The 9,471-nt window shown below is 33.0% G+C and overlaps 1 long non-coding RNA gene across 1 annotated transcript; it reads right to left on the bottom strand.

Moving 5' to 3' along the window:
* Positions 1-4,938: 4,938 nt before the first annotated feature.
* LOC124898962 lies at positions 4,939-6,560 on the bottom strand. Its single transcript, XR_007056109.1, has 2 exons — positions 6,430-6,560; positions 4,939-6,359 (listed from the first exon to the last, which is right to left on the bottom strand). It is a non-coding gene; the product is annotated as an uncharacterized LOC124898962 (long non-coding RNA).
* Between the last annotated feature and the right edge of the window lie 2,911 nt (positions 6,561-9,471).

Genomic DNA, 9,471 nt, shown 5'->3' with positions numbered 1-9,471 from the left:
TACTTCTACCAGCAGAATTAGAAGCGGTTCCGCCTTTGCATTTGGGAAGGATATTTTTTTAGCCATTTTCAACACAATCTACACTTGCAGAATATATCTCTCATTTTCAGTTCATAGACCACAAGTCTATCAACAGAAATAACTCAATGCTCAAATGAAACCCCTCCCCTCTCCAAAAAACAAATAATTAAGAAATACCCCACCATTAAACAGTTTACTACACAAATATACAATAACTGAACCAAAATACAAAATGCAATATCAAAACGCAAAAATTGCTAAAAATTAAACTAGTGCACCTAATCAGACTAATTAGCTATTAATCTTTCAGTTTTCACTATTTCAGCAATCATATTTTAAAAGAATTTACGTCTAAAAATTGATTTCAATCTAGGGAATTCTCATTTTATAGACCACGAGTCTATGGATAGACCACGGGTCTACGGACAGAAACAGGTCACTGTTCGAATCAAAATTCCAAAATAACTCTACAAATACACCTTCCGTTTAAAAAAGAATGACCTGCTTTCCTTTTTAGTCCGTTTAAAAAAGAATGACCCCTTTTCTGTTTGGGTAACACTTTAATTTCAACTTTTCACATGGCATGTTTAGGACCACAAGATTAAATGACATTTTGGTACATTTTACACAACTTTAATTTAAGGCCACAAGATTCAAAAGTTTTCTTTATTTTCTTAAACTTTGTGCCAAGTCAAAGTAGGTCATTCTTTTTGAAACAGAGGGAGTGACAATTATCCCACCATTCAAAACTTCATTGCTAAAAAAAACCAGCACTAAACCAAAACTCCCAAACAAAAGTTTCAAAATTCAACACCGTGATCGACGAAAAAATCTGTCAAAAATGCCACATAAACTCTCAGTCGTTGCTTCAAAATCAAACTCATTACCTATAAAATTCTCATTTTCTGACTACTTAATCAACCAAATTCAAAAAAAAAATTCATACCTCAGTACCAATCGATTAGCAAAGAAACTCATTTAAATGGATCTAGAAATGATCGAAACATGATTTTAACAAACCTTACGAAGCAACAACGAGCCCTTAGCAGCTGGAAAAGGAGAAAAATTGAAGAGGAGAAAGAGAGAAGGTTTTTTAATATTGGAATAAGTGGAGGGTGTTAGGTGTATTGTATTAAATTTGCAAAGTTGTAAAAAATGATGAAATGGTCCCTTGGCCCACGTGTGGGCCCCACTTTTTCAACTTTTTCCTACATTTTACACCCTAATCCTAAAAATTAAATCAAAAAAAATTTAGTGGGTAAATGGAAAAATAGTTTTGGAAATGTATCCTTTTGCCAATTTTCCTAGCAAATGCTCTTTAATACCTCATCTCCACACGTTCAGGAGTGGACCAACATTCATTCAAGAGGGTTCAACTGAACCCGCTTGGTCAAATTTTTTTTCTTTTTACATGTATGAATTCATTGTAAAGTTTGTCACCTAACATAGTTCATTCAACATCTCCAACATCATATGAAAAAATATATAAGAGCCATCAAAGAAATTCTGCCTATCTAAGAGGAATGACAGATTATGTCGTAAATTCTTTTCCCAAAGTTTTTTCAAACTTTATGGGTACTGTGACGTAGACTAGGCAAGTTGTCCAGATACAAGGAGAAGCGCTTCAGGGTTTTGCATCTATCTAGGTATTAATTGCATTTAATGGTTGTCACGACCTAAAAATGGGTCATTATGGCACTTATCGCGGCACAGCCATGATAAGTAAGCCAATCATCCAAACTGATAAAGGAAAAACAAAAACAACAACAATAACATAAGTTAAGGTAAGACTTCTAGAACGAAGTCAAGCCAATACGAAACATAATTAAAACAGAGGTTGAAAAGAAATCTCATAAGTTTCTAAAATTTGGTGTCATATTGTAAGAGCATCTAATATATAAATAAATCTGAAAAATACATATTTGTCTCTAAAACTGACATACTGACATAAAGTTAATAAGAGGAGGCTCAGAGTTGACTCTGAAATCCATAGAGCACCCAGTACCTCAAACAAGGGCACAGTAAAGATGAGTATGGTCCACTTGTACCCAGTGGTATCATAGGCCGACTGAACAAAGTAGAAAATAATATAAGTAAAGAAAACTATGAGCACGGCATCTGTAAGCAGAAAAGTCCTAAATGGTCGCTCACATCATCTCCACTAAAAGTTCTAATATATAAATAGAAACAAAAATAACACAAGCATACACGAAAGAATATATTGAAACTAACACAAGTGAAGGAAACTAAAGAAATCATAAAAGAAGTGTATGCGAATGCAATGTGGATAAGATGAATTGCGAAAGTCATTGTATGACTCATTGTATACACCCACCGAGCTCGAAGCTCCCAGATAGGACCCAGGGGAGATTCGCAAGCCATATACTTTTTTTAACATCTCAATCTCAAATCACCTTTCCAGCTCGTGGTCACAGAGAGGATTTTCATAAAAGTCTCATTTTCTTTAAAAATAGTGTTTTCTCAATGGTACCTGTATCTTGTGAATGTAAATGTATGGAATGAGGATGTAATGCTCACAATCAACTCAATATGATGATATTCAATCCATCCAACATGTGTATATATATATATATATATATATATATATATATATATATATAAAAGAGAGAGAGAGAGAGATACCCTAATTGAGCCCAAAAATCAACTCAATATGTCCACAATTCATGATCATTAACTCCAATTAGACACCATCAGAATAAATATGCATGTAAGACATCATTAATATCATATCAACCCCTAACTCAACTAGTTTTATCATGATAAATGCAATCAATGCTTAAATAAGGCCTATATTAGCAAAATAAGCCCTCGCACTAGCATCATACCTAGGATAAAGGAATTTAAATATACAGATAAAGTCAACGGCATCAAATAAAGTTCCCACACAGGCAACACACAATATCAGATATGACAAGTCAACAAAAATAGAATAAAAGCCACCCCCTCCCCAACAGGCACACAATAGTAATAATAATCTTGAGATATAAACTTCATAGTTATTTTCCCCAACTCATAGAATGTTTTACTTATTTATTAACTACCTAACTCAATCTGAAAGAAGTTAACCCATAACCTACCCCAAAATAATGAAATCCCAGTCTAAAGTGCTTCAACCCGGAGACTTCCCCTTACGAACGACCTTAGAATAAACTACAACATTTAAATATAACATCTATGCATTAGAGGAAAGCTAACAATACCCATATTGCTCATATTTGAATCGAGTCCAAAACAGACTAGGAAAATAAAATAGGTAAAACTAGAATTTTATTTTAATAACACATTTCCCAAGGTTATGTGAGTCTACAGAGGAAAAATCGCGTGAAAAGGGGCCTAAAACAAGGTACAAATTGAAGAAACACCCTTTTTAAACTTTACCAGTAAGATCCCCAAATTTTCATTTTGAAATCATGATTTGAAGTTGTTTTTGAGGATATAATCTATGAAAAAAAAATAATGAAAATAACATTTTGGAGCTTACTCAAGCTCAAATGGTGAGGAAACTCTCAACAATAGCCCAAACCTGAAGCCCAAAGGTCCAAAAATAGAGGGAAAATGTGAAAAAAGTATATATACAATTTCAGCTTTGGCTGCTTAAAGCGGTCATTACTTAAGTGATGTGTGGCCACTAAAGCAGTCTGGCCTATGTGGCTAGGACTGGTAAAGTGGTACTTTTCCGCTAAAGTGGCACCCGCTAAAGAGGTGCTTTGCTGCTTAAGCGATTACCTCTAAAGTGATATTTTGGCCGGTAAAGCAGCTGCACCAACAACTTTGCTAAGTTGCAAAGTTGTCCGTTGACCCCTCGAGATTCGTTATGAATCCCGTGAACACAAACGAATTATGCTATTAGGCTATTTTTAATGTTTGGGACTCAATGACAACGTCAAATTTTTGAAAATAGATTGTTCTCCACAAATTAACCCCCAGGACCTCGTTTAACTATTTTTCAAACGAAGGGTCATAATGAGATACAAAGATTTCGAACTCAAACCAAACCTGCTGCTAATCCAACCTTGACATTCCGGCGGGCATAGTCCAAATTGCCATCCAACGCTCAAAACAACAAATATTGAGCAAAGTCAACTATATGGCGTCTCAAGCCTCTTAAAACACAAAGTCGCATAAAACGTTCCTGATTGCATCGAAAACCATTTCAACCATCCCCAAACTCCAAAAACAACATGTAGCAACTACGGAGAAGAAAAAAATGATCAAAACACATAAAAGTTAGAAACTCACAAATCAAGGTCATTACAATGGTCCTCCAACAAACAACCACACAATGTCTAGATCCAGCACAAAAGCAGAATCTGATCCATGTCATCTACAATGGCTGAAATAGTTTGGACAAGTTTTGTACTTTGAAACATTTGTGTTCCACTACATTACTCACCTCAGCTTTGTTGTGACAACAGAAGTGAGCTTTAGTATGTCAATCAACCTGGTGTTTCATGTTGGGGACAAACATATAGAGATAGACTATCATTTAGTTCAAGAAAAAGTTGCTCTTGGTGACATGGCATATTCCTTCTAGGCTTCAAAATGCAGATATTCAGAAAATCTCTTCCAAATCTCCCCTTCCAATATTTTCGGGCCAAGCTTGGAGTACATTCAGTCATTACACCTCTAGCTTAAAAAATAGTGAAAGGAAAAAACATGAATACGCCAAATAAGGGAAGAAATTGAAATCAATATTCTGAGTGAAGCCATAAGGAAACCAAGCAACGTTATTTATATATATGTGGAAGAAAATTATACGTCCGATATACTCTCTTATATATCCATTAGTCTTGACTTGGAATTTACTTTTCCTTGCCTTATTTATTCTCCAATGTCTTGTGCATATATATACTCACATCATGAATGTCAAAATATCAACAAGGAATGAGATTATAATTTGTTCAGTTCTCCCTTATTATCTTCATTCATATATTCTTAAATAGCATCCACATACATATAAGCAACAGATATCAAGACATCGTTCTTCTTAAGAGAACATTATAAGCATGGTATGTTTCATGCTAATATTACAAGGTGGGGAATCAAACCTCACCAACAAGGTGAAAGTTTCAATAGCCAACAAACTGAGCTACTAAGATTCCATGATAAGTTTCATGCTAACATCTAAACTATAGAAAACAAGAAGCTACAGTCAAACAGTAGACAATGTTTCTATGAACTAATGAGCACTAAGGCAATTACAGCAAATATCTCCCGAGATATCATCTGGCAATACCAGGTTTAGTATAAATTTAACCTCTCTTCGTGCCAAATATATGAAATAATTCTGCCAAAAACGGCTGCCAGTATCACAGTGTCCTGTTCCTCGTCTCCTTTGACAACAGCAATTACCGAGAACTTGCACTCTGTTCTATCATATCTTCTGGCTTGCTCTGCACCTTCTTTCTTTATAATTTCACGAAGCACGTCTTTAAAAAGACGATGAGCAGCAGTGGCATACCTTTGTTCAGTCCACTAAAAAGTTACCTGATCTAGCTCATCCAAATTCCAACTCACGTCATTTTCTTGGGCAAAATAGACAGTGCCATCCCATTGCCAAAGACGACCAATTTGCCATGAATATTTATGAACTCCATAAATAAATGGCAATGTCATTAACATCATCTTCCCCTCATTGATATCGAAATGAATGTACTGTTCATGACAAACCCAATGAACAACACCATTCGACAAGATCCTTGCAGACATATCAGGACACACATTCACTTCAAAAGTACTAGTGGTACAGTACCACGTACCCGTCTCAGATAAATACATAAATACCCGAAAATAGGAATTACTTTCAGTTGTTTCTTTCTTGAAACAAACAATCCTATAATGAGGCGATAGTGAGGGATCAAAAGCAAGAGTTGATGGAATAATCCAGGAAAATCCACCATCCACCTTAACAGATGGAATAATCTTTAATTTTCCAATTGTGGGATTGCTAACACAACAGACTCCACTAAAATGACAGAGTAGCAGGCCGTTACATGATTGTAAAATTCCGAAGCCCTTCCCAAGAAAAGAAACAGAAGCCAAAGTAGGTTTTCTTTCTCTTTTGGGTAAAAAAACAAAACTGATTTTATCATCATAGGAATTACAAAATGAAGAAGCCAGACTTGAACATGAATAAAGTAGGGATCTGACATCACTTCATTCCAATTTTTGCATACAGACTTGAATGTTAATGGAGACTTTCTAGGCAAATGAATAAGAATTAGGCTTAGAATACTTCCAATGCTGCCAATGATTTGTGCAGCAGACATGTTATCAGATGAACCTCGACTCCTCTTCATAACTGGGAGGTTAAAAGTCTACGAAAAACAAGTACTTTTGATTAGTTGCACGAGCATTTTTTTTAGAAATTAAAAGAATAGGGCTTACCTCAGAAGCACTTTTGAGTCCTTGACCAAGTACTTTTAGCAAAAGGAAAAAGAAAAGTTGCAGGATAAGCAGATATGGAAATTTGGCAAGAAGAAGGCAGAATGAGTTGAGACCTAATGGATAGCTCTCACAACTATTTACACATAGGAGGTCAATTAGGGGTGTATAAAACTGTTAAGTCAAACCGAATCGATGAATCAAACTAAATTGAGAAAAAAAAAACAATTTATGATTTGATTTGATTGGTTTGGTGTTGGCAAAAAAAAAACTAATCATTCTTGGTTTGATTTGATATTAGCAAAAATAAAATCAAATCGAACCTAAATCGAACCGACGTAATACATATATAATTTTAATTTTTTATATTTTAAAAAATACTACTTATAATCTACTTTCTAATTACTTTTATTATTTTTTTTTATATTTAGAAAGTAGATATATATTCTTGGCCTTTAATTATAGTATTTTTCCATTAATAACAAATTAATACAAAGCCCAATATTAATAAAAAACCTAAAACTCTTTAATTGCTTCACTTTTTATATTTTACTTTCTGTTATAAATATACCATATATAGTGAATGTCTACTTTATCATATATAGTGAATACCTACTTTACCATATATTGTGTATGTCTATTTATGAAAAAGTTACAAACCCTAAGGTTAGTTTTCCCCTATAAATAAAGGAGTTTTCCTTCATTGTAATTATCTCTCAAAAGAAGAAATAAGAATTACTCTCACTATTCTCTCTACTCTTCTTCATGTTCTTTATTATTTTATAACACACTATCAGCACTAGACTCTGCCAAATAAGATGAGATTATAAATCTAAAGGTAATTTCAAGGTTAGTAATTCATTATGTTATCTATCTTTTGATACTAATAATATAATTATTGTTGGATTTGAGAAAAAATAATTGATTTGGAACCATTATGTTTTAAATTTATTCCTCAAAAATAATATTATCAAAAGGGATGATAATATGTTGGGTTCAAGTCTCATTGATTTATGCCTAAGAAGTCTTTATATGGAGAAGACGTTGAGTTTGAATCTCAATGCACCATATTGATGATATTATGATGGCTAAGGAAAATAATGGATAGTTGGTGAAAAGTAATGAAACATGTCCCATTAAATATGCTCCATTCCTTGAATTGAATGTGGTAGCAATAAATCACATGTATGCCCCAAATTGCTTTTATAGTAGCTATCATAATTTGATACGCTTAAGGCATGATTATATTTCATTCCGGGGGAATGAGAAGCTTATTAATCCAAACGTGCACTTGACTGTGATGGTATCACAACTCACATCTGAATGAGGCAGAATAACTGAGAAGAGTTATTTCGAAATCTAATTCTAAAGTAGTAAATCTAAAATTTATTCATGTAATAGTAAATTTGAATTTTACTAAAGAAAAAAGTATATGTCATGGTAAACTTGGAGTTTACAAGAATAAAAGTTTATAAATTGATATGAACGATTATGACATCTCGAGGTTGTGCATATTGAATATTAGACATGTATTGAAGAACTAAAAGATTCTTCGAGAATTGTTTATGTCGCTTGTTCTAATGATAAGTCGGTTGGACCAACTAATATTAGGATTAAATTCCTTAAATCTGGAAAATATAAAAGGTGAATATGGATCCGTTCACCTATCATGTGATATGTTGAAAAGATGCATCAATAAGATGATCACATGTACATTCATTGTCAACCTGCAGTTTGACATTCATAAAGTTGCTTGCTCAATAAAATTGAGTGAAGAACATAATTTTTAGATTGTGCAATCAAGAAAGTTATTTTAATGATGATGGTTTGGCATTGAATGCCTTCGATAAATAGTTAAACCATCGCTAATGAGAACAAAACTTCATTGTTGGTCTGAAATATGATATGTTGTATACAATAACACTTATATGCATTAGACCAATAAATTATGATTATTTCTTCCCCTTAATTGGTTCTAAGTCATGAACCAACTATTTAATCTAATAGTTTTGATGTGGGTATACGATTAATGAATATATCATGATGCACAAAGATGGATTCCTCAAAGAATATAGAGGATGTATGTTAGTTTTCCTAACATAAAGGGGAGATTATAAACAACTATGAAATATGTTAGAATTATCACCAGATCCTTATTCAAAAGATAATTCAAGTCAAATGCTGAAAGCATTTCATATTTAAGCTGTAAGTGCTCCTATTTTGTGTACATGAAGAACAAAGTCTATGCATGAGTGAAGCGTGGTAGACCAATCGGTTCCAAATAAAATAATCCTTGAAAAGGATAAAGAGCAAATAATCATAATAAGAAGGCAATGTGTTTTTGAAGAGTCTACGATATAACACTTCATAAACCTTATGAAAGGTTCAGGTACCTGAAAATAACGAAGTGATGAGATCTCAAAATGTTATGTCACATTGTGAACTGATATAAAATGATATATCATTGACGATATCTTTGATACAATATTTGCGTAATAATGTGAAGATTATAAGGATCTGAATTCTACATTTATTTAAGCATGCTGACGTAGAAACATTATCAAGTGACATGAAATGATGGATTTTGGTAAGCGTAAAACTTATTTGATTTGCAGTCCAGACACTGGGTTTTTTCTAGTAAAGTTTTAATGAGGCACATTATCTATCAATTAGATATTCAAGGGAGAGTGTTATAAATATAACATATATAGCGAATGTCTACTTTACTATATATAGTGAATATCTACTTTACCATATATTGTGTATGTCTATTTATGGAAAAGTTACAAACCCTAAGGTTAGTTTTTCCCTATAAATAAAGGGATTTTCCTTTATTATAATTCATTCCTCAATAATCCCTCAAGAGAAATAAAGAAGTCCCTCTCTTCTCTCTCTACTTTTTTTCTTTGTTCTTTATTATTTTATAACACTTTTCAAGTTTTGAGAGAGTTATCATTATTTTCTCATCTTACTTTCATATTACTTTTCTCATTCATCAAGTTGTGATTTAGGTTTTTTTTTTTTTTTTGTTTTATGGAATTATGT

This window comes from Capsicum annuum, chromosome 5 (assembly GCF_002878395.1).
Source record: "Capsicum annuum cultivar UCD-10X-F1 chromosome 5, UCD10Xv1.1, whole genome shotgun sequence".
Classification (NCBI taxonomy): Eukaryota; Viridiplantae; Streptophyta; class Magnoliopsida; order Solanales; family Solanaceae; genus Capsicum; species Capsicum annuum.
The sequence above is the reverse complement of the archived record's forward strand: the minus strand, read 5'-3'. Positions and strand labels throughout refer to the sequence as shown.